This window comes from Schistocerca gregaria, chromosome 7, assembly GCF_023897955.1.
Source record: "Schistocerca gregaria isolate iqSchGreg1 chromosome 7, iqSchGreg1.2, whole genome shotgun sequence".
Taxonomy (NCBI): Eukaryota; Metazoa; Arthropoda; class Insecta; order Orthoptera; family Acrididae; genus Schistocerca; species Schistocerca gregaria.
The window spans coordinates 357,972,499-357,999,873 of NC_064926.1; positions in this window are offsets into that span (position 1 = coordinate 357,972,499).

A 27,375-nucleotide genomic window follows, 5' to 3' on the forward strand; every position below is an offset into this window, starting at 1 on the left:
AACGCAGTTTTGTAAATGTCTCTACTGCAACGCTTCCTCATAGCTGATAGACGGCTATCTTTTCCGCCTACAGATGTCTGCGTTTTGCAGTTGCAAATTGTCAAAAGCGCTGCCAGATTTCAGGGATTTCCGTCAGTTGACTCCTCTGTAAGCGTCTCTTAGTAGCAAAGAGTAAATACATTAAAATTTAATTCATGACGTCGCATTTTTCACGTATCTCAGTGTTTATGACTCATATCTCTTGATATATTCGTCGTACGACGTCATATCTTTTTGGTATATCTGCAGCATATTAGGGTGCTCTCAGGGAAATATGCTGCGAATAGCAGCAAGGCAGTAAAAGACTTAAACCTCATGCATGACGCGGCAGTTCTTTACTCACGTCATTGTTTATGATATCACATATCCTGAACTACGCTATGTACGATATTCTTACCCCCCCACAACAACTGATGCCTGACAGTAAGGAATATATGTACCTAGTTGGTTAAAATCGATCCAGTGGTTTAGGAGGACAAGTGAAAAACACACATACGGATTAAGCACAACCGTTGTCTTTCCTGTGTGATGTTAAAAATTGTTATAAAATTAATATTTGGAATAAAAACAGCCACCAGTTGTGGGAGGTAGTAGTCAAAAACCCTTGACCTAGGTTTCAGTCCATATGAATTGACCTTCATCAGAAGTCTTTTTACGCTTTACTTGTTGACCATGATGTGGTGCCAATACGCTTAGTAATAATCAAGATTTTAACGTTATAAAACTAATGTGTTCGATGATGCCCTTTGCCAACAATACGACAAATATGAATACAGGATAAACTTTACCTCAAACTATTTTACTTTCTAGTTATCTGCAGCTGTTGAAAGGCATGATGTTAGGAAGAATTCCGCTGACAGCTTCTTTCCGGTTTTCTCACAGTCATTGTTTCACTAGCATACAATGCTGAGCTCCAGACGCAGATTCTCAGAAATTTCTTTGTCAAATTACCAGCTGTTAGCGGAATCCTTCCTACCATCATAAACCTTACCCGATGTACAAACACATAACGCACTTGAATTTTTCGTGTTTACTGCAACTGAGGATATCTAAAAATCTGGTGATATATATACAAGAAAGAACAAGATTGTAGAACTTACTCTGAGATAAAGAGGTTGGCTAGGAGGGGTATTTGTGGCGAGCCGCATTAAACCAGTAAACGGTAAGAAGAATGATTTATTTCCCTCAACCCATGCCTTGCTGCCATAATGGTGTGCCCCGAACATACATTCTCAGAAGTTTCTTCCTTAAACTAAGATTTATGTTCGATACTAATAGCCTTGTCTTAACCAGGAATACCCTTTCTGCCAGTGTTAGACTGTTTTTTTGTGTCCTCCTAGCTCCTTCAGTCGTAGGTTATTTTGCTGCCTAGGTAACAGAATTTCTTAACTTCACCTACTTCGTGATCGCCAATTATAATATTAAGTTTCTTTATTATCATTTCTGCTGCGTTCCATTAATTTCGTTTTTCTTCGAATTGCTGTCAATCATTTTCTGTACTCATTTCATTCAGCAAATCCTGTAATGCTTTTTCACTTTCACTGAGAATAGCAGTGTCATCAGCGAATTTTATCACGGATGTCGTTTCACCTTTTAATTCCATTCTCAAAAATGACTACCAATATGCCTCTATGAGCCCTAATCTCTCTTATCTTATCTTTATGGTCTTTCCGCGAAATATAAGTTGCCGGCAGTAAAATTGTACTGCAGTCAACCTCAAATGCTGGTTCTCTAAATTTCCTCAGTAGCGATTCACGAAAAGGACGCCTCCTTTCCTCCAGAGACTCCCACCCGAGATCCTGAAGCATTTCCGTAACACTCGCGTGATGATCAAACCTACCAAATCTAGCAGCCCGCCTCTGAATTTCTTCTATGTCTTCCCTCAATCCGACCTCATAGCGATCCCAAACGCTCGAGCAGTACTTAAGAATAGGTCGTATTAGTGTTTTATAAGCGGTCTCCTTTACAGACGAACCACATCTTCCCAGAATTCTACCAATGAACCGAAGACGACTATCCGCCTTGCCAACAACTGACATTACATGCTTGTCGCACTTCATATCGCTCTGCAATGTTACTCCCAAATATTTAATCGACGTGACTGTGTCAAGCGCTACACTACTAATGGAGTATTCAAACATTACCGGATTCTTTTTCCTATTCCTCTGCATTAATTTACATTTATCTATATTTAGAGTTGAAACTTCCTGGAAGATTAAAACTGTGTGCCGGCCCGAGACTCGAACACGGGACCTTTGCCTTTCGCGGGCAAGTGCTCTACCAACTGAGTCAGCTTCCATTCTTTACACCAATCACAAATCCTGTCCATATCATCCTGTATCGTCCTACAGTCACTCAACGAGACGACACCTTCCCGTCCGAGTTGCCTCTCTCGTGCCTTTACCTTTTTAAAGCCATCCAAGAGCTGTTAAGGTGAATGTGCAATTAATTCTCGCACTTGTCGGCTCTTGAAATCTTCACAGTTATGTGGAAGATGTTTCTCCGAAACTCAGATGGTATATCATCAGAATCATATATTCTGCACACCAACGTGAATAGTCGTTTTGTTGCCACTTCCCTCAATGATTTTAGAAGTTCTGCTATTCATCCTTTCTGACTTGTCCGATCTTAAATCTTCCTATGCTCTTCTGAATTATTACTCTAATACTGTTGTAACGTCCCCTTAGAAAAGTTAATGAATTACTGTGCTGTTAAACCCCTACGCTACTTGCTTTTCAAACAGGTGAGCAGAACGGAACGTACTCAGACATTACTCTCTTTACTTATTCTGATCATCACTAAACTGACACACAATATTTTAGCGCAACGCAACCTGACTTTTAATAATCCCTACAAAAGAATGGCCATGACTAACAATAACCTACACCTTTCATGAATCACTTACCTCACAAAAATCTTCGTTACTCGAACTACTGCAATACAGCGAGCGCCAATACTGCCAGCTAAATAAAAGATTCTAACTACTGAAGGCACTAACTACTGATTGGCATAGTTAGCAAATGAAAGATTTTGATAGAGAACAAGCAATGTACTTACCTTAATAGTGTTCAAAAGTCCTAATATATATATCAGTTCATGACATCCAGTCTTACAAATTTACTGTTTGTGTCCAGATCATTCTCCGGCCGGAGTGGCCGAGCGGATTTAGGCGCTACACTCTGGGACCGCGCAACCGCTGCGGTCGCAGGTTCGAATCCTGCCTCGGGCATGGATGTGTGTGACGTCCTTAGGTCAGTTAGGTTTAAGTAGTTCTAAGTTCTAGGGCACTGATGACCTCAGAAGTTAAGTCCCATAGTGCTCAGAGCCATTTGAACAGTTTTGAACCAGATCACCCGCTCTCAGCACTCCGCGATCTCATTCCCCACATCCACCACTGCTGGCGGCTTACCTCCTACTGCGCAACGCTACGCGCTGTTAACAGCCAACTGCCCAACACTACAATAGCAAATTCCAACAATGCCCCTAAGCCACAGACTGCACACAGTGGTTTTCATACAGAGCGCTACGTGGCGGTGGCGTTACCAATATAACACCTAAACAGCCTACTTACACTGTATCCCTTATCTGTTTCCTGTCGAGTCTCGTTTCTTCTTTTGTCGTCATCAGACAGGTCTTGCTCCTCATAGAGGGATTCAATACCCTTTCCACCTGCGAGCTCTCTTCTCTGCATTTAACAGTGGTCTTCCCGTTGGAAGAGATTACGAGTCGGAAAAGTTCAGCATTACACCAATCCTGGCCAACCAAATGAGCACCGGAACTGGAACAGGCAATCCCCGAGTCGAACGTCAGTGCACGACGGTCCGCTAACGATCTCGCCCTGCGTAGAGCGCCTCGCAGCCTCGCGAGACTCTCAAACAGTAATTAGGAACAGGCTGCTGCGGCTGTTTGGCTGTTTACGTCCCGCTTGCCTCCCTCTCTGCTGTTCCCCAGAGGGAACGCCGCGGTGCGTCGCTTCCGCCCTCGCCGTCGGACGGCGGGGGCGGCGTTCGGAACAGGTGCGGGCGGAGCGGAGGCAGGCCGAGTGCAGACGCGGTGTGATGAAGTGCCGTGCCATTTGTTTCAATAAGCGCCGCCTAACGACGTCGTCCATGAATCTATGAGGGCTCCGCGCAGCGCCGCCAACACCAGTACCGGAGCCCGCAGCACGGCGCGCCAACAGCCGAGCAAAAATCCGCGCGCAGATTTCCGACGCCGATATCTGGCGCGGCGGCCTATGAATCATTTAGAGCGGGAGGCGTGCGGAAAAAACGTGCGGCGGAGCGTACATTCTTCTTCGGCGTGCGTGAAGGCCGCTAATAAGGAGGTAGTGGAACTGCAAGTCGATAAACCGCAGTCCATGTGTGTTTGCCTTTTAATAATCTCCTACACAGGGATTTAAAAAATCGCAGTGTAGGACCATTCGAAATACATACAAAGATTACAAACAGCTATAGCTATTTAGTATGCAGCGACATGTTGGTAAGAATGACAGAGAATGGACTTTTTTTTTTTTACTTGCTTCACTGGTGTTTTTATTATACAGTGATCCCGCAAAGCCTCTCCGCCACGGCGAGTTCTGTGTCTCGCCTTGCAGGGCGCCTAAGGTTCTCACCACATTTATGGCTCTACAGGGTGGTCCATTGATCGTGACCTGGCCTAATATCTCACCAAATAAGCGTCAACCGAAAAAACTACTAAGTACGAAACTTGACTATCTTGAAGGGGGAAACCAGATGGAACTATGGTTGGCCCTCTAGATGCCACTGCCATAGGTCAAACGGATATCAACTGAGTTTTTCAAATAGGAACCCCAATTTTTATCACATATTCGCGTAGTACGTAAAGAAATATTAAGGTTTTAGTTGGACCACTTTTTCGCTTTGTGATAGATGGCGTTGTAATAGTCAGTAACATATGGCTCACAATTTTAGACGAACAGTTGGTAACAGGTAGGTTTTTTTTAAACTAAAGTAAGTAACGTACTTACGTCTGAAATTTTATTTCGGTTGTTCCAATGTCATACATGTAACTCTGTGAACTTACCATTTTTGAGGACGCATGCTGTTACAGCGTGATTACCTGTAAATACCACATTAATGCAATAAATGCTCAAAATGATGTCCGTCAACCTCAGTGCATTTGGCAATACATGTAACCACATTCCTTTCAACAGCGAGTAGTTCGCCTTTCTTAATGTTCGCACATGCATTGACAATGCGCTAACGCATGTTGTCAGGCGTCGTCGGTGGATCACGATAGCAAATATCCCTCAACTTTCCCCACAGAAAGAAATCCGGGGACGTCAGATCCGGTAAAAATACGGGTCATGGTATGGTGAAACGACGACCAATCCACCTGTCATGAAATATGATATTCAGTACCGCTTCAACAGCACGCGAGCTATGTGCCGGACATTCACCGTGTTGGAAGTACATCGCCATTCTGTCATGCAGTGAAACATCTTGTAGCAACATAGGTAGAACATTACGTAGGAAATCAGCATACATTGAATCATTTAGGTTGCCATCGATAAAATGTGGGCCAATTATCCTTCCTCCCATAATGCCGCATCGTACATTAAGCCGCCAAGGTCGCTGACGTTCCACTTGTCGCAGCCATCGTGGATTTTCCGTTGCCCAATAGTGCGTATTATTCCGGTTTACGTTGCCGCTGTTGGTGAGTGACGCTTCGTCGCTAAATAGAACGTGTGCAAAAAAATCTGTCATCGCCCCGTAATTTCTCTTGTGCCCAGTGGCAGAACTGTACACGACGTTCAAAGTCGTCGCCATGCAATAGTTGGCGCATAGAAATATGGTACGGGTGCAATCGATGTTGATGGAGCATTCTCAATACCGACGTTTTTGAGATTCCCGATTCTCGCGCAATTTGTCTGCTACTGATGTGCGGATTAGCCGCGACAGCAGCTAAAACACCTACTTGGGAATCATCATTTGTTGCAGGTCGTGGTTGACGTTTCACGTGTGGCTGAATACTCCCTGTTTCCTTAAATAACGTTAACTATCTTTCCGCCTGCCGCGGTGGTCTAGCGGTTCAGGCGCTCAGTCGGGAACCGCGCGACTGCTACGGTCGCAGGTTCGAATCCTGCCTCGGGCATGGATGTGCGTGATGTCCTTACGTTAGTTAGGTTTAATTAGTTCTAAGTTCCAGGGGACTGATGACCACAGATGTTAAGTCCCATAGTGCTCACAGCCATTTGAACCATTTTTGAACTATCTTGCCAACGGTCCGGACACTTGGATGATGTCGTCCAGGATACCGAGCGGCATACATATAGCACACGCCCGTTCGGCATTTTGCTCACAATAGCCATACATCAACACGATATTGACCTTTTCCGCAATTGGTAAACGGTCCATTTTATCACGGGTAATGTATCACGAAGAAAATACCGTCCTCACTGGCAGAATCTTACGTGATGCCACGTACTTATACGTTTGCGACTATTACAGAGCCATCTATCACATAGCGAAAAAAGCGGTCCAACTAAAACATTCATATTTCTTTACGTACTACACGAATATGCAATAAAAAGGGGGTCCTATTTAAAAAAACGCAGTTGATATCCGTTTGACCTATGGCAGCGCCATCTACCGGGCCAACCATAGCGCCAACTGGTTTCCCCTTTCAAGCTAGACGAGTTTCGTTATTTGTAGTTTTTCGTTTGATGCTTATTTCGTGAGATATTTGGCCCGGTCACGACCAATGGACCACCCTGCGTATAAGCTGGGGACCGAGATTCACTGCTAGTGGCTGTAAAGCTGGTAGATGGGATTCAGAATTATTACTGTCGTGTTCTGCAAACTCTTCTAATATAGGGGCCTAGGAAACCAGATTTCTCGGATCGCAGGACAACAATCAAGCATATCATATCAATGGCGTTTAGTACAGTAAGATAAATAACAATACTTAACTTTGCATATTCACAAAGGTGTACCGCAAAAAAAAGGGCGACATGCAAATAATCTGTGTCCTTCAGTATATACAATTCCAATACAAGCAAAGAAATACAGTTCATAAGTCACTGCATCAGCGGTCGTAGGACGGTTCGTCTTCAACTCGGGCCGCGGTCAGGCGGCGCGGCGCTTATATTCTCGTCGTATAGAGGCTGCTCCTGTTTCGGTGTCGTCCCAGAGAGGGGTCAGTCAGCGTACTACTGGCTGACCTCGTCTCACATACGTCTCTGCTGTAACGTTCTTGGTCGACGTGCCGGAGCTTAACGTTAAGTCAGAACAATTACATTTCAAATAATTAAATTATTTAACTATATTAATTATAATTAAGTACACTGTACTCACCAATACCACAGTAGATGCTGGAAATGTTTTCCTCTTCTTGAAGTGCTAGTTCAACACGTTTACATTTATTTGCAAGAAGGCTTGTCCATGTTTCAGGTTAATCGAATGCAATGATCAGTTATCGCTGTCTACAGTCCATCAAATGCCTTTTAGTTATTTTGATACACAAATGTTTTATCCGCGCCCTAAAGGCTGAGACAGATCGGGTGGGAACGGGGATCAGAGACTTTCTTAATTTCCCTGTCTCTGAAGATTTCATCTAAAAGTCGTGAGACTGGTGTGCCGTAAGAGCATTGGAGTTGTCGTGTTGGAAAAATTAATGATTGATCTCATTTTCGATCGGTAGAGCAATATATGGATAAATTAACTGAAACAGTAGCCATCGGAAGAGACGGTAGTATCGAAAAAGATCAGCCCTACAATTCGCGCTCACGTTATGGCAGCCCACACTCCGATTTTCTCTGCGTGCAATAGGCTTTCTCTTAAGGCAAGCCGATTTTCTGATGACCAGAATCGTGAATTTTGGGAACTAATGTAGCCAGGTAGGTGAAGCAAAGCCTCATCAGTGAAAACGCATCGATTTAAAACACAAATCGCTGAAACCATTCACAATACATAATGTGAAGGAGAATCAAATAATTTAAAATCAGAGATGATAAAATAGTCTATGTTAAAACTGATTGAAAGTCCAAACCCGCAGTAGCCATTGTGGATTTGGACTTCCGCTCACTTTTAATATAGACTATTTTACCATCTCTGATTTAAGTATTTTAGCTGTGGTTCCCCGATCTATAAGGTTATTTGCATTCACAATACGTATATATTCGCATCGCATGATCCGCACAATTTAATGATTGCCAAGCAGTAATTTTATACGGATACAGCCCCAATTCTTTGGTTAAGGCCTTATGTGTTGTCGTACCAGAGACTCTAGCCTCTTCCAATAATCTCCTCATGGATTTCATAGGACTCCGCAACATGATGTCCGGAATACCCTCAAGCTTCCGTTCTGCTGAAAGTGTGGGCGTAGCAGTTCGTGGTTCATCGTGAACTGAACCTGTTGTCTGGAATTTGCGAATTAAATCACGTAAAAATAAAATGCAATCTAAATTGCCGCCTCACATGCTCCTTAGAGTTTCGCCCTGCACGGAAAACCTCTTCCACTAAAAACGTTCTCCCTGCAATAGTAAGCATTCTCACTACACTCAATTTACGCGAGGACTAGACAATAACACAACAGCTGCAACGGATACGCAACCATACTATTCTTGCGGTACCACTGCAGGTCCACGGAACACATGCAGGCGAAACGTGAATGTGCTACCAAGACTGTGGGCCTCGCAAGGCGAGATACGCGAGGCACGACGCTGCAGAAAGTAGTGTTCGGTCTGTCGGATATCACTCGCGATGAAGCGTGACTTCAAATTACATTATTTTTATAATTGCTGCTTCATGAAATGTGTGAACGAATTGTTTTGCATTATATACACACACATCAAAAAAAGTTTAGCATCAACCCAGTTCCCAGAGCTCCTGGAGACAGAAGTTCACTGTGGATACTGTATCACAGACACAGTCTCTTTTGACTGTTAAGAGATGTCACTAAACCCGCCCAAAGACATAAACAACCATACATGAGCAGCGCCAGTTAGACTGAGGGGGTCCGACAGCCTATCACTTCCAGTCATTCTACCAGGGAGGAGGTACACGGCTCGTGTTGTCTGTAGTTCCACCATACCTAGACGGCCAATACCGTGGTTCATTCGCGTCCGCATTGTTACTTTGTACCAGCAAGGGCTCTCAACAAGGGAAGTGTCCATGCCTCTCGGAGTGAACCAAAGCGATGTCGTTCGGAATGGAGGAGATACAGAGAGACAGGAACTGTCGATGACATGCCTCGCTCAGGCCGACCGAGGGCTACCACTCCAGTGGATGTCCGCTACCTATGGATTACGACTCGGAGGAACCCTGACAGCAACGCCACCATGTTGAATAATGCTTTTCGTGCACCCACAGGACGCCGTGTTACGAGTCAAACTGTGCGCAATAGGCTGCATGATACGCAACTTCGCTCCCAACGTCCATGGCGAAGTCCGTCTTTGCAACCACGACACCATGCAGCGTGGTACAGATGGATCCAACAACATGTCGAATGGACCGCTCAGGATTGGCATCACGTTCTCTTCACCGATGAGTGTCGCATATGCCTTCAGACAATAGTCTGAGACGTGTTTGAAGGCAACCCGGTCAGGCTGAACGTCTTAGACACACTGTGCAGCGTGTGCAGCAAGGTGAAGGTTTCCTGATGTTTTGGGTGGCTTTATGAGGGGCTAACGTACGACGCTGGTGGTCATGGAAGGCGGCGTAACGTGAATGCCAACCTCCGACCGATCGTGCCAAGATTTCGGCAGCATATTGGCAAGGCATTCGTCTTCATGGATAGCAATTCGTGCCCCCACCGTACACATCTTCTGAATCAATTCCTTCAGGATAATGACATCTCTCGACTAGAGTGGCCGGCATGTTCTCCAGACATGAACCGTATCCAAAATGCCTGGGATAGATTGAAAAGGGCTCTTTACGGACGACGTGACTCACCAATCACTCTGAGGTATCTACGTCGAATCGCCGTTGAGGAGTGGGACAATCTGGGGCAACAGTGCCTTGATGAACTTGCGGATAGTATGTCACGACGAATACAATGATGCATCAATCCAAGAGGACGTGCTACTGGGTATTAGAGGTACTGGTCTGTACCACAATCTGGAGCACCACCAATGATGGTCTCGCTGTATGCAATGTGTGGTTTTCGTGAGCAATAAAAAGGGCAGAAATGATGTTTAAATTGATCTCTATTCCAATTTTCTGCAGAGGTTCAAGAACTCTCGGAACCGAGGTGATGCAAAACTTTTTTTGATGTGTGTATATTACACTAGCTACTAATCACACCCACTATTACATTCTTCTCTATTTAATTAATACTACTGTACTTCCTTGTTCAGTACTACGTAGATACAACGGTACAATGGTCCTGGGGACCGAAACCGTTCGCACTTCTTAAAACAGAAAGATAAATGAAACTGGTGCTGCCATTTTATATAAAAACAGTATTATTTACTGTTACGGAATCTCCATCAAGATGGAGACTTCCTTTGCTCACACAGACAACATCTAAGCGATAAATCATTTCACAGCACACTTTCTGAAGCATATGTGGAGTCACCGATGTGGTAGCATTAGAAACTCACATTTTGAGTTTCTAGATCAAAATTGTTAAGTCTTAATTTAACACAACAAATCTCATATCGTCGCTTTAAGAAGTAGGTAGCTGATCAGTATTTAATTCTTTCAAAAGAAAGAGCGATGCAGTTAGAAGTTTTTGCAATGTCGAACTATAGATAAGTTTTCAGCTTTCGTTTCTCCTCTTTTACTTTTTCATTGGTCTCTGTCGTTAAGTTCATTTGTCTAGTAGGATGACCTCTGATCCAAAAGGGAATTCCAGATTTCGCGCGGCTTCATCAACTCACTTAAATAAATATTTGCAAAATACCTTCTCCTCTCTTCCGTATTTAGCTATTACGTTTTGCTTCAGATAATATACAGACAGGAAGTGCAAAATGGCTAAACAGGGATGGCTAGAGGACAAATGTAAGGATGTAGAAGCTTATCTCACTAGGGGTAAGATAGATACTGCCTACAGGAAAATTAAAGAGACCTTTGGAGAGAAGAGAACCACGTGTATGAATTTCAAGAGCTCAGATGGCAACCCAGTTCTAAGCAAAGAAGGAAAGGCAGAAAGGTGGAAGGAGTATATAGAAGGTTTATACAAGGGTGATGTACTTGAGGACAATATTATGGAAATGGAAGAGGATGTAGATGAAGACGAAATGGGAGATACGATACTGCGTGAAGAGTTTGACAGAGCACTGAAAGACCTGAGTCGAAACAAGGCCCCCGGAGTAGACAACATTCCATTAGAACTACTGACGGCCTTGGGAGAGCCAGTCATGACAAAACTCTACCAGCTTGTGAGCAAGATGTATGAGACAGGCGAAATACCCTCAGACTTCATAATTCCAATCCCAAAGAAAGCAGGTGCTGACAGATGTGGAATTACCGAACTATCAGTTTAATAAGTCACAGCTGCAAAATACTAACGCGAATTCTTTACAGACGAATGGAAAAACTGGTAGATGCGGACCTCGGGGAGGATCAGTTTGGATTCCGTCGAAATGTTGGAACACGTGAGGCAATACTGACCTTACGACTTATCTTAGAAGAAAGATTAAGAAAAGGCAAACCTACGTTTCTAGCATTTGTAGACTTAGAGAAAGCTTTTGACAATGTTGACTGGAAAACTCTTTTTCAAATTCTAAAGGTGGCAGGGGTAAAATACAGGGAGCGAAAGGCTAGTTACAATTTGTACAGAAACCAGATGGCAGTCATAAGAGTCGAGGGGCATGAAAGGGAAGCAGTGGTTGGGAAATGAGTGAGACAGTGTTGTAGCCTCTCCCCGATGTTATTCAATCTGTATATTGAGCAAGCAGTAAAGGAAACAAAAGAAAAATTTGGAGTAGGTATTAAAATTCATGGAGACGAAGTAAAAACTTTGAGGTTCGCCGATGACATTGTAATTCTGTCAGAGACGGCAAAGGACTTGGAAGAGCAGTTGAATGGAATGGACAGTGTCTTGAAAGGAGGATATAAGATGAACATCAACAAAAGCAAAACGAGGATAATGGAATGTAGTCCAATTAAATCGGGTGATGCTGAGGGAATTAGATTAGGAAATGAGACACTTAAAGTGGTAAAGGAGTTTTGCTATTTAGGAAGTAAAATAACTGATGATGGTCGAAGTAGAGATGATATAAAATGTAGACTGGCAATGGCAAGGAAAGCGCTTCTGAAGAAGAGAAATTTGTTAACATCGAATATAGATTTAAGTGTCAGGAAGTCATTTCTGAAAATATTTATTGGGAGTGTAGCCATGTATGGAAGTGAAACGTGGACGATAACTAGTTTGGACAAGAAGAGAATAGAAGCTTTCGAAATGTGGTGCTACAGAAGAATACTGAAGATAAGGTGGATAGATCACGTAACTAATGAGGAGGTATTGAATAGGATTGGGGAGAAGAGAAGTTTGTGGCACAACTTGACTAGAAGAAGAGATCGGTTGGTAGGACATGTTTTGAGGCATCAAGGGATCACAAATTTAGCATTGGAGGGCAGTGTGGAGGGTAAAAATCGTAGACGGAGACCGAGAGATGAGTACACTAAGCAGATTCAGAAGGATGTAGGTTGCAGTAGGTACTGGGAGATGAAGAAGCTTGCACAGGATAGAGTAGCATGGAGAGCTGCATCAAACCAGTCTCAGAGGACTGAAGACCACAACAACAACAACAACAACAACAATATACAGATGATCAGCACTAAATTTTTCATCGGTCACATATATGTTGTTTATCAGACACTTCTCTAAATAATTTAAACGCTACTGCTTAACAAAAAATACACATAGCGAGAGGCCAAACAATACTAGTGAGTCACTGAGTGACTCTAGTTAAATATATTTTCATAGTACAGTTTTAATTGATATTAATAGTCTGCCTTAATAATTAGGTAATTTAATATTTCTGCTATCTGTTTTACAAGTTTCTGATCTGAATTCATTGGTACTACTACCAAAGTGTTTTATAGCAGAAGCGAGAATTTTTTAATTGTGCTATGGTTTCTAATAGTTTTAATAATCAGTAATATCAAACACATATCATAGTCCCACGTAAATTATAAATTGGCTCAGCCAGGTTTGACGGTATGTGAGGATGGCTGGACGATGGCCCCGTCGTGTGGGGCATGTATCTGGCTGGCAGCTTACGTCTCTTGCAGCGTCTACAGACTCATTGTGTTAGACAGCCTTATATCAATCCTTGGCCTTTCACTGCTGTGGATAGACTGTCAGGCAAGCACTAGTGTCAGGATGACGGATGAACGATGCATATCTCGCTGTGGAAGCCCACATTACAACAGATGCCGGTTTTATGACTCACCCATTCGATGTCCAACCTATCTGCATAGCTCCTCTTAAATGAGATTGTCGTTGAGTGTTAACGGGCCGAAGCCTCATTAGGGATTAGGGTAACTTCTTTGGTCATTGATTGGACAGGTAAGCAGTGGCTCCTTCGCAGGCAACATGGGTCAGTGCTGCATCAGAGGGTTGCTGTAAATGCTGTAGTAAACTCTTGGCAAGGAGTCTGCTTTGACATCCAGGAAAAGTTCAGTTGGTGCTGGAAGATCAGAACAAGGAAAAAGAGTAGACGTAGATGAAGGTTATCCAATAAAGATTAATTATTTAGGATATTTGGTGTGAAATGAAAAGCACACGTTAAGAGGAGATGGAGTGTAACATCGAACCACTCATATTATTGACAAAACTAAAGCTTACAGCAGTTGTGGAGTCAGAACTAGATACCTTCATTTAATGGCTATCGTCACACATCTGAGTCCAAGTAGCACTCCTCAGTGTTTTACTTAGGGGTCTAGTTTTTTCATAGCTTTTCTAAATTCCTTACAAATTACTACTCGTTGAATAACAAAGGACTCTTACAAGCATAGTGAAAAAGAAATAAAGCATACGAATGCTTTTTTTCCTCTTATGTCTGTAGGGTGACAAGACATGTCCAAAAAGTGGTTACAGATCTGATTCAGACTTCACAATTTTGTGGGTTTTCTCTAGTTTCCCTAAAAAACTTCGGGATAGCACTTTCCCGAATTATGTTCTGGAAACTCTCATGCCAGAGCACTGTCTGACTCCATTACTGATCTGTCTCTAGTGACCCAAACATTGGCAGATCAGTTAATCTCGTTCGCTCTTTCCATTCGGCAAGACTATGGAAGTCTTTCTGATGCAGAGTCAACTGCATCTAAAAGGAAAAACTGGGAAGAACCGTAAAGATTTTCTCCTTAATTCAAGTTTCCTTATTCACTCAGACCGCCTCTAAACGACTATTGCGTAACTGCTTGAATGTGCATGCTGAAGAGTGTTACTAAATTTGACATCTGCTGATAGATGTGACTAAATTCAAGTTGATCCCTTATTTGAGAATTTCCAAAGCTTAAACCACTCTTTCTTTTTTTAAAAAAAATACATATAAGACCTAATTTCATGGAGGTAGCTACCAGGTCGGTTGAATGATGGCTATCGTTCTTCATTTTCACTCAAAGCAAGTAGGAAAAATTAAATGCTCGGAAGATGATTGTTGGGCTCTCACCTCTAGTCACAGCCTAACTTGAGTAAGGAAAATTGTCCCATCAGACCCACCATTAATTGAAGAAACAGCTCTTCACAAGAATAACAAACTACTAGGTCTTCTCAGTACTCTCTACACCTTTGATAACAACTTTTCCTTTACAAACGCATATCAACTCACTGAAAATTTGAATATTTGTGGATTCCAGTGACCGCCAGATTTTCATCACTCTAAACTGTATGAGTTAGGTCACGGATTTTTTTTTAAAGTATTAATTTTAAAGTGTATTGTTAATATGTTTTGTTTAGTTAGCATTATAGTAATAATAGTTATTATTATTAATAATATTATTATTATTTCTTTATCTTTAATTGCTAGATTATTTACTTCTTCTGTTATTTAACTGTTGTCTAGTTAATTAACTGGTAATGCTATGAGTTCAGTGTGTTTTTACTATCCCTCAAAATTTCAGAGATCTTACAGAAATCACTTTGCTGGTCTGTGAAGATCTTGCCAGATAACTGCAAGTCCGATAAGTAACGCATGATCACCTGAAACTCGATGCTGTAGTTTCTCTCACACCTAGCATGTTTGGAGCCTGTACAGATGCAAGTGCAGTACTCAACTGATTTAGGGATGTAGATTTTCTCAAAATAACAACAGGTTATTAATTCTCCTGATGAAGTAACCGTGCTTGCAGATTCGTCACAAAACGTCCAGATATCAATGCCCGAAAATCCTATGGCAATCTTCAATGAGCGTAACTCAATCAGTCACTGGTGGATAAATAAAAATTCTGTAGACCTTGAACTTTTGGTGTTCTATTTTCTTGAAAATATTACACTCGTTTAAATTGAGATAACATCACTCAGGTGCTATATATGTGTCGGAACATTCACTCTTCATTAATGCGGGCTGTAGTGGAGGTCAACAATAGCACAAATAGCTGACAATAAATGTATGTTATGTACTCATTAAGCATGCAGAGTAAAATCATAATCACCGCTTATGTTCATTATAAAATTTGTTCTCCTAGGAGATGCACTATAGTCACAGAACTTATAGTGCGCTTCCACAGTCGGAAAAACCGCTTTGTGATACATTTGATAAGGTCCGTTACACTTGGAAAAGGTCTTCCACCTCGCATTTTATGTGCATGTACCTCAAATAATTTTTTAAATGAAAGGACTGACACAAAAGCACCATGTTATACTATAACTCAAAATTATAGACCATTATAGTAACATCCCTATAGTTGATATCTTAAACATAACAAGGAATAATCTGATTAAACATAGAAGATGTTGTGGGGAAGGTTAACCAAAGACTGCGTTTTATTGGCAGGACATTTAGAACATGTAAGAGACCTACTAAGGAGACTGCTTACACTACGTTTGTCCGTCATCTTTCAGAATACTGCTGCGCAGCGTGAATCCTTACCAGATAGGACTGACGGAGTACATCGAAAAAGTTGAAAGAAAGGTAGCACGTTTTGTATTATCGCGAAATATGGGAGAGAGTGTCACAGAAATGATACAGGATTTGGGCTGGGAACCATTAAAAGAAAGGCGTTTCTCGTTGCGATGGAATCTTCTCACGAAATTCCAATCACCAACTTTCTCCTCCGAATTCGAAAATATTTTTTTGACACCGACCTACATAGGGATAAACGATCACCACGATAAAATAAGGGAAATCAGAGCTCGTACGGAAAGATATCGTTGTTCGTTCTTTCCGCGCCCTATACGAGTTTGGAATAACAGAGAATAGTGAAGGTGGTTCGATGAACTCTCTGCCAGGCACTTGAATGTGATTTGCAGAGTATCGATGTAGATGTAGAATATACTAAGCATGTCAGAGATCTGTGAGCTCACCGAGTTAGTGAGATTGATGCTGTCATACAATTCTTTAGTTTTATCAATAAAATATACAGGCAGAAAGATTGTTTGGCAATGAGTAGCTCCCTAACTGTGGTGTCAGTAGATATTTGTAAAAAACGGACTAAACATCTTTCGAAGCTAATAGTCGCAAAAACTGCAAAATCATCTGCTATAAAGGATACATGGATGATGCAATTACCCTTCTTGTTATCATCAATGAGAAAACCGACACAGTAGCAATAAATATGCATAAACATATTAAATTCACCTTTGAACATGAGACCAATAACTGCATCAGTATTTGGACTTCAAAATCTCCAAAAACAATCAACGTAATTTTGAGATTTACAGAAAACTAACAGTGCATCGATAGCTCATTTCGTTGTCCAAACGTACATAAGATGGACTATGTTAGGTCCACCTTAACTGAGGCTGTTCCAGCTCACCTTTTCACTGACAGTCAGATATGCACCGTGACACTTCGTGCAGTCATAGCCAACCAACTCGTGCTTTCACAGAACGCGTGCAATATGGTCATCTGGTATTACATTACAAGCGCCGGCCTGCGGGCACGATGAGAAGTGGTCATGAACTTTCATGCAACATGAGGCAGAGTATGGAGAGCCGCTGCCTGTGGGTAAGACGTTTTTCCTCAATATCCTTTCCTCCGGGAGTTATAGTTCCGATAGTATGTTCTTAAAACTTCTGTGAAATGTAGGAGGTAAGAGAATAGTTAGTTGCAAACGTATAGCTGCAAGGGTGCTTAGTGAGTTGTCATTCGATAGTTTAATATGTAGAACACTTACTTAGGAAAGGAAAGGTTCGCAAACAGTGGTTTGAGGAGCTTGAAAGTGAACGCTTGTTGATGTTCTGAGCACAAGATGTCCCTGATCTGAAACAATGGATCACATATGGGACACTACTGGCAACCAGCTCCGCAACCACAAACCACTGGCCAATAATTTAAAGGATATACGTGACCTTTACTCATATATGTAGTCCCACTTACCTCCAGAAACCCGTCACGGATTTTTCGAATCCATACCAGACAGGATCACTGCAGATTTAAGTTTCTAAGCTGAACCAAACACATTTAAGCAGATGATCATACTATTTTGGTTCAATATGTTGGTGCATCTCTACAATAAATGCCATAACAACAATGGGAACTATGTTGAGAAATAGCCAATGAAACTCTGTAAATACTGAAACAAAGTGGTGCATGTGGTGTAGAAGTGGTGTGTCCAAAGTTGTGCGAGAGGCAGGCATAGATGAATGCGTAAATATTATATTTTAAGTTTTAGTTGTATATTTTTTAGGTAACATGTGACTGTGTGTTTTGACTACAAGTCTTCAGCTATCAGCTATTGACGATGTGAATTAGGAGCAACAATGTACAATAAGTTAGGCCAACATTATCCTACTTGGTAATTCATCAAGATAATCAAGGATGTTGCTGATAGATTTGAATAACCCAAGTACAATATTTCACACTTTCCCTCCTCCACTCCTTAGGCTGGAATTAAATCCCCCCCACCCCCCGCCAAAAACACTCACACTCACACACACACGCATCACCTGAAGTATAATATGCTGAGTATTTGGCACAACTGAAATTAACCATCTAAGGCAAGTTTCGCCACATTCTGAATGTATGAGTCACAGAGCACAGTTACAGAGAGATACCATTGTATCAGTCATTACGATTATTGTGGGCAGATTAATCAGATTAATTCAGATCCGAACTTGATACATTATGATTTGCTCTGAAAGTAATAGTAATGCAGTAGGAATTTCTAGGCAACTGAAGTTTACTCATGTTCAGTTCTGCTTATTCTTCAACACTTTCGTGGCGGAGTTTATAAGAGCTAGGCGGGCGGGGTGGCAAGGCGGTTCTAGGCGCTTCAGTGGGAAACCACGCGACTGCTATGGTCGGTGGTTCGAATCCTGTCTCGGCCATGCATGTGCGTGATGTCCTTAGGTTAGTTATGTTTTAGTAGATCTAAGTTCTATGGAAATGATGATCTAAGCTGTTAAGTCCCATAGTGCTCAGAGCTATTTGAACCATTTGAATAAGAGCTAACAAGGCTGCTATCAGTGGTAAAGATAGGCTGTGTTCATTGGAATAGCTTTTGTCACATTGCAAAAGTTATTCCTGTCGTATCGGAATTTCTAATTAAGTGATTAATTTGATACATGCATATGGTATTGTGAGGTCAAATGAGTGTGCACTCATGCACAGAGCAGAGGACCAAAATAACTTGCACAAACGCACAAACACACACACACACACACACACACACACACACACACACACACACACATACACGCACATGCAGTTCGAACATTGACTCTTTCGATCATATTAGTTACAACTGAAACCTTGTAAAGTACACAGAATGCGTCGAGTGACTATTACCCGATGGCAATATTGCAGCTGACTGTTGCACTCTGCACAGTGGCCACGATGATCCTGAAATGCTTTTTCATCTGGTGAAATTTGTCTGCATTCAACGAGGTACTTCAAGTTGCAAACAATAGACTTTACAGGTATGAAAATATTCATTAGTTACACCAAGAGTCTCAGCATTATGTGGAAAGGGTTGAGGGATGGAATTAGTACAAAGTAAATAACTAGGCCTATCTTTTTCCACCCACCTTTAACTTGTGACATATGTACGAATGAGCATGGTGCAATTTCTTTTGTAAAAATTTATAAATTAGCGAAATCTTTACAGTCATTTTACGTAATACAGTCCAGAAAGACATACCGTAAACGAGCCTGTGGCCATATTACGGAAATAGACTCAGCTACGAAAGGGTGATTCATATGCTTCTCTCTGCACACACAGTTCACTCAAATGAATTGTACCGTTTCTTCGACATATTTTTCTTCAGGATTTTCTCAACTTTTGAACACCTGAACACGTGGAAAACGTATTGATGCAGTTTTAGTGTGCATCACTTAAATTTTAGAATTGTTACAGGGCAGTTACAGAATAATAATTTGTACCTATCGAATTATTCATTAATTTCATTTGACGTATTGCTGTTATAATCGTTTGTCACTGTACATAACGGGACGTAGTTGTTTAAAACTTCAGGTTGTGCGAAGAGCTTGATTCAATTACGTAACAGGTGAAATGGAAGGATGCACAGCGTAATGTTTACATACATGTTAGACTTACGATGAATGTCGTATACCTTATCAGCTTTTAAAAGCAAGTTAAGTACAGCTAAATAACAAACAATAAAGTAGCCACACAGCAACACAGTTTGGACTTGTGATAAAAGAATCAGATGCAGGTGAAGATAGTATCAATATTCAGAAGGAATTTATCTTTCTCAGTTCTCTGTCTCGCTTTTCTCTTTGGCTTCAGTGTTGTCATTCGGCTACTAATTGGGTCCGCTTGAAAGAATAAATACGTTAAGATTCACGAAATGAGCGAATGTCCATATGAAACCTGTCATGCTCTTGCAGGTGATGAAATTTATTAACAGAACCAGTAAAGACACGTGTAAAAAAAGTCGTTTTCTGAATCTTTGTCTTATAAAGTTCTTTGAAGTTCTCTGAAAAAAAGCATACATCGAGGAAATTTGACCAGAGAAGCCCCCAAGAATATAGGAATTTAAAAGTGGCTGCACCATGATGAAGCCCCCATGCCATGCAGACAGTTCTATTAAAAACAGAATTTGATTCTCACTTGTTTGTTTTCTATGAATTTTTAGTCTCTAGTCTCTACAGAGAGTTAAGTCTTTGATTTCCTACTAACATTTGTGTTTACAATATAGTAACTCAATTAGTTGCAGTAGCTCTGTCTGAGCCTGTACCAAAGGCTTTAGGGAATTTTGTGTGTATTTTAGTAGTTGTGGAGACCTGAAATTAATCTCATTATATCCTTACCTACATGTTTGGAAGAACAGATACTGTTGACAATCCACATCGGTACGAAATAATTCCAAATTAATTAGCTGAATGCAAATTCCTTCACTTTAGTTATATTATGTGTACATCTACTACCGAATAGTGACATATGCAATTATGACTAGAATGGTACTCAAACTCGGTTTTTATGGGTAGTACATCAATGCCTAAAACAGCTGATGTGAAGAAATTCTCATTCAGCGAAAATGTCTAACTTTTTCGTACAGCTGTGGGTCGCCAACAGTGTCTCTTCCTACAGACACGCATGTAAATATAACAAGCCTAGGCTGGCAGTCGATAACAACGTTGGTCTCAGTTCCTCATACTCTCATTTTACCTGCTGTGGGAATACAAGTAATGTTGCGAGGATTAGGCGATGACTTCACTCGACTGCGAAATAAGGACGTAAACAGAGTGACTGGGGAGCATGCACATATAGCCAGAAGGGGTAAGGCAACCACAGCGATAAATGGGAAATATGGGTTCATGTCTTGGTGTGGCACAAATTTTCAAGTGTAGCTTTTGGGTAGCAGACCTGTTCTTAATACAGCTGATGTCAACGAATTTGCATTCAGCGAATTAATTTCGAACTACACTCCTGGAAATGGAAAAAAGAACATATTGACATCGGTGTGTCAGACCCACCATACTTGCTCCGGACACTGCGAGATTGCTGTACAAGCAATGATCACACGCACGGCACAGCGGACACACTAGGAACCGCGGTGTTGGCCGTCGAATGGCGCTAGCTGCGCAGCATTTGTGCACCGCCGCCGTCAGTGTCAGCCAGTTTGCCGTGGCATACGGAGCTCCATCGCAGTCTTTAACACTGGTAGCATGCCGCGGCAGTGTGGACGTGAACCGTATGTGTAGTAGACGGACTTTGAGCGAGGGCGTATAGTGGGCATGCGGGAGGCCGAGGTGGACGTACCGCCGAATTGCTCAACAAGTGGGGCGTCAGGTCTCCACAGTACATCGATGTTGTCGCCAGTGGTCGGCGGAAGGTGCACGTGCCCGTCGACCTGGGACCGGTCCGCAGCGACGCACGGATGCACGCCAAGACCGTAGGATCCTACGCAGTGCCGTAGGTGACCGCATCGCCACTTCCCAGCAAATTAGGGACACTGTTGCTCCTGGGGTAACAGCGAGGACCATTCGCAATCGTCTCCATGAAGCTGGGCTACGGTCCCTCACACCGTTAGGCCGTCTTCTGCTCACGCCCCAACATCGTGCAGCCCGCCTCCTGTGGTGTCGCGACAGGCGTGAATGGAGGGACGAATGGAGACGTGTCGTCTTCAGCGATGAGAGTCGCTTCTGCCTTGGTGCCAATGATGGTCGTATGCGTGTTTGGCGCCGTGCAGGTGAGCGCCACAATCAGGACTGCATACGACCGAGGCACACAGGGCCAACACCCGGCATCATGGTGTGGGGAGCGATTTCCTACACTGGCCGTACACCTCTGGTGATCGTCGAGGGGACACTGAATAGTGCACGGTACATCCAAACCGTCATCGAACCCATTGTTCTACCATTCCTATACCGGCAGGGGAACTTGCTGTTCCAACAGGACAATGCACGTCCGCATGTATCCCGTGCCACCCAACGTGCTGTAGAAGGTGTAACTCAACTACCCTGGCCAGAAAGATCTCCGGATCTGTCCCCCATTGAGCATGTTTGGGACTGGATGAAGCGTCGTCTAACTCGGTCTGCACGTCCAGCACGAACGCTGGTCCAACTGAGGCGCCAGGTGGAAATGGCATGGCAAGCCGTTCCACAGGACTACATCCAGCATCTCTACGATCGTCTCCATGGGAGAATAGCAGCCTGCATTGCTGCGAAAGGTGGATATACACTGTACTAGTGCCGACATTGTGCATGCTCTGTTGCCTGTGTCTATGTGCCTGTGGTTCTGTCAGTGTGATCATGTGATGTATCTGACCCCAGAAATGTGTCAATAAAGTTTCCCCTTCCTGGGACAATTAATTCACGGTGTTCTTATTTCAATTTCCAGGAGTGTATTTTGTACAGCTGTGGATCGTTACAGTGTCGGTTATTTCAGACATGCTTGTAAGAATTACAAACCTAGGTGGCCAGTCGAAAACGATATTGGTCTCGATTCCTCGTCGTCTTGACCGAGCGAGGTGGCGCAGTGGTTAGCACACTGGACTCGCATTCGGGAGGACGACGGTTCAATCCCGCGTCCGGCCATCCTGATTTAGGTTTTCCGTGATTTCCCTAAATCGCTCGAGGCAAATGCCGGGATGATTCCTTTGAAAGGGCACAGCCGAATTCTTTCCCCGTCCTTCCCTAATCCGATGAGACCGATGACCTCGGAGTTTGGTCTCTTCCCCCAAAACAACCAACCAACCAACATCGTCGTCTTATTGTCCCTGTTGCGGGATTCGAAGTGATGTTGCATGCATTAGGTGGTGAATTCTATGGGATGCGATATAAGGATGTAGACAGTATGACATATAAAGGTTTGAGTCAGTCCAGGGAGCGTGCAGAGAAACCTAAAGCGGTTAAGGCAACCGCGCGTGATATATGGCAATTCTGGATTCGAGTCTCGGTCCAGCACAAATTTTCGTGTGTCACTATTGGGTAGTAGATCTATACCTTCTAAATTTGATGTCAGTTAATTCACTTTCTGTGAATTGCTTTCGAATCACTTTATATTCTTTGAGAAAGATAGTGTGGGCTCCCTTTTTTTCATAAAACATCCAAAAACGACAAACCCTACCATGCAGTCAGTCCACTTGTCAGTGAGTCATCTTGTGGGCTACCAGAGAGCGATCATTCAATGCACGACATGCAACCATAAACCATAAGCATCTTTGCTGTTCACTACACATTGTAAAACCTATATATAGGGATGCAGTGACAGCAGATATTTAGAGAAGTGCATACGTTGTAGGACTCAAAACCCATACAAGAATTTAAACAATCGTACGTGGAAACCCATACTAGAAACTGTTGCGGTAGGATTAAATACATTGAAAACAGGTGTGCTGTTTCCTCTACTGTGCTTCAGTGATGGTGGAGCGTCGACGTATAAGGTTATGGATTCGATGCAAGTGCCTGGTGGACTAAATATGAAGAGAGATTTAATTGCCGTTGACTACAGGAGACTTATCGGTGACAGAAGTCACCAAAGAATCAATACTAGCGACAAGAATGTTGTAAAAGAAATGGAGGAAGAACAACATCACAAACAAGACAAACATGAACCTGGGTTGTACTAGTGGTATGCAGGTTAGATAGAGAAAAAGTTTTGACTTCAAATCGAATTTCCAAAAGTTCACTTTTTTTATATTCTGGTACACTTGACTAAAAAGCAGTCCATTCTTCTTCTTTCAGAAGCTCGACAAACAAAATGTATTTTTGAGTGAGTTTTTACTTCTTATCTTTTGACTCAGTATCAGACTCGGAACGTGTTGCCAGAGAGCATCAAATTTGCTTTCTTCAGCCACCCTGCGGCTCGAGCATGTTGCAAAATGATCCAGACGAAACTCCCCTCCCAACAGCTCAGGCTCCCCACCACTGTTACCCATCGGACCATCTCACTATCTCACTGCTCCCCACCACCCTCAGGAATCACACTGCAAGGTAGCTCTCTAGTTCACTACTCTCCCCACCACTCCTACAGATCAGATCGCAACCAGCTCACTGCTCCCCCCCCCCCCCCCCCCCCTCGCCCCTCCCAGTGAAACTAGGTCTCACAGACGAGATTGCACGGAGCAGACGAGACGACGACTTGAGGTGTCACTCCGTTCTCTGCAATCTGGGCACAATGATACAGCTAGCAATTCGCTTTCTTTACTGAGCACCTCTCCATTCGAGTTCAGCTCCTTATCCTTGGTATCTTTATTTGATTTCTTCTAGTCGCCGTGTTCTTGTGTTGTATGAAGATGGTACCTGTTCTTTCGGACATGTTCTCAAGGACATACAGGTTTCATGAAGACAGCGAGAGAATACGGAAGATCCTGGGCAGTGGGCATGCGTCGAGGTGTAGGTAAGCCAGTTTACGGCAGTTTCCCATGTTGATAGACTACGTGCCCTATTCGTCTCGACTTCGTCTAAACTACTAAGGTACATTGTAAACAATGACAATGTACTGAACAATAAAGACAATAAGTAACAATGTACATTAAATATGTTCTGTCTCAGAAACCATTCATATCGGCAAGAAGTTTTTTGCTCCAAATGATTGTTCCTGTCGTATCTCTGAAAATTGACCTTTAATTCTGGGACTAACTGTACGTTATGTTTAATTTCTTATTTATTCATTAAACCCGACCAGGTTAATGCCTTCAGGAATCCTTTTACATCAGACCAGCGTTTTATTTACAATTACAAAACTTATTAACATCACAATTACTTAAAAAACATATTTTGAATATGTCATCTCTTCTTCTTCTCTCTGCGTGTATCAGGCATTTGTCTGTTACGCCCTTTTGGTTGAAAATATTGATTTTCCTCGTTCTTCCTAAATACCTTCTGTCCACTGGGCTGTAATTATCACCAATTTTGGTGATCTTTCGTCTTCCATTCTTGATACATAGTCCTTTCAGTTGTTTCTGTATTCTTTAATCTGGTCATTTATGTTTTTCATTTTCAGTTCTTTTCTGATGCCAGCATTCACATTCTATCTAACAGAATGTACCCAGCTACTCTTCTTAGCAATCGGATCTCTAGTGCTTATATTCTGATAGGGACGAATATTTCTGCTGTTGTCCAGGCAAGAGTTTCAAGGTCTAGTGAGCAGTAGTTATTACGAGCAGTAGTGGGTCAACAATAAGATTGACGATATGGACTGCGACCCCGTCCTGTATAGTCAATGCTGAGCTGCAAGATTTTTCGACAGTGTAGTCAGCTCAAGAAAGAATTTTTATTTATTTATTTATTTATTTATTTAACCTGGCAAGATTAGGGCCATCAGGAATTCTACTTATTTTACCTTCACATGTTTTAGTAGGCTTGTTAAATACATCTAGTGCAAAAGAAGTCTCCGAGATCCATGAACTGTTTAACTCTTCCGTTAGCCATGGTGCAGGTTTTCCCTTCAGGTTTCCGGTCAGTAAATCCATGGAATTGTTCCATGAATGGTGTGGTTTGTAAGTCGTCTCCCGAATTATCTCTTGTGCTTTCGCAGCAAGTTCAGATACACTTCGAATTTATTTGCTTGTGGATTTCGTATCGGCCGGACTATAGGCTGCATTATAAATAGGTGCAAGCTCAAACACTGTTACATTTGAAGAAGAAACTACACACTTGAATTTCACAGTGAAGGGGCAGAATATTTATGTTGGTGTTCCAAGCGCTAGTGGTATGCTCTTTAGTCGAATCGAATTTCGAAACGTCAGTTCTGAAACAGGCTGTCCCGCATACTTTCTGTAGAGGATGCACATTAGGCAAATTTCCCTAAGGTATTTCATATTTACGAACATATATTTGACTTTTTTGTCTTCGTTACTAATGGATGTGAGCAGCACGGTCGGTAATAAATCAAAGCATTTGTATGCTGTTACTCCACCACCTCATTTGTTACATATGTGGTGTCTTAGGCCAATGGAGTCTTTATTTACGGAACTGGGAAGCATGCTTGGCTTGAGCAAGTTTCCATGTTCGTTAGAAGAAAAATATGGATATCGATATTCTGAAATATATAGCGGCGTTCGTCGAAATGAGCTGAAAGTGATGGTCAACTATGTTCTACAGTAACACTACGAACACGTTGGTAGAAATAGTCGCTGCACGAGTAGGCAAGTTGATAACTCCTAAAGTAGAGGCTTTAGAGTTCACTTGCACTGTTTTTCCAGCCTTTATCAACACCATTATCCTGCCATCTCTTTTTCACACGCTATGTATCCCAAATTCAGGTATAATAATACTCAAAATTTTTATCTTTCAGCAGTGACATCCTCGCATATTATCAGGTTTGTCTTCGCGAACTTCTTAATCACTGTGACTGTTTCAGATCTTTTCGTATGTGATACAAACTTCACAATTGTGCGTATAGGTTTCGTAGATCACAACGTTCTACATCCTATTCCATAACTTCTGATTGCAGAATGCGCTGCATGTATATTTGTTCTCGCTTTAAGCTTTTACGATTTAAAATGGCTTTGTTAATAGTAAATATTTTAATTTTACCAGTGTACTTTTCAGTGCTGTATAACAATATGATATCCACATTGCCTTCGCCTAGAAGAATTACGAGCGATGTTCGGTACCATTTTACCAAAATGGAAGAAAAAGGAAAATGCTGCTACTATCAGCAGATAATCGGCATTGCGTCTGGCTCACTATCAAACTTGAAGAGACATCTAATGTAGAAGCATCCTGCAGCATCTTTGGAACGATATTGGTCAGAATGCGGATCAAGATCGCTATCAATAGATGCAGAAATTCAAGAACTCATTTCTCTTCAATCGTCCTCATTGACATCTGCTTCCATGTCGGTGAAGGTATCCTCTCAGAAATGCAAATTGCGTCTGAAGTTGTATCCAACCCATCTCTGTCACCATGTTCTGGACGAAGTCCTGAATTATTTCCTTTTGTGGTGCCCTCACCTTTAACTGCTTTACATTTACACCAGCCAATAAGTAATTTTTTAATATTATGAAGTCCTTCACATTAAATAGCAGTAAATGGCATTACATGTATAGCTTTCAAAAATTATTTGCAGAGAATACCATCCTTCTCTGTAGCTGATGAGAATTTGCCCAAAACTTGATCAATCATGTCGAAAAAACGTTGTCAACGTTCTAATCCCCAGTCTGCACCATGAGCTATTTGATAAAATGAAAATGACATGACCATCGCAAAGGTAGTCTGCCTTTCGTTTGGTGCATGGAAGAGTGTAAATAACACTAGTTTTTATGCACTCACTGCACATTTCTTAGATGAGAAGAGTGAACTAAAGCCATATGTTTTAGAGAGCTCACAATTCAAAGACAGACATTTTC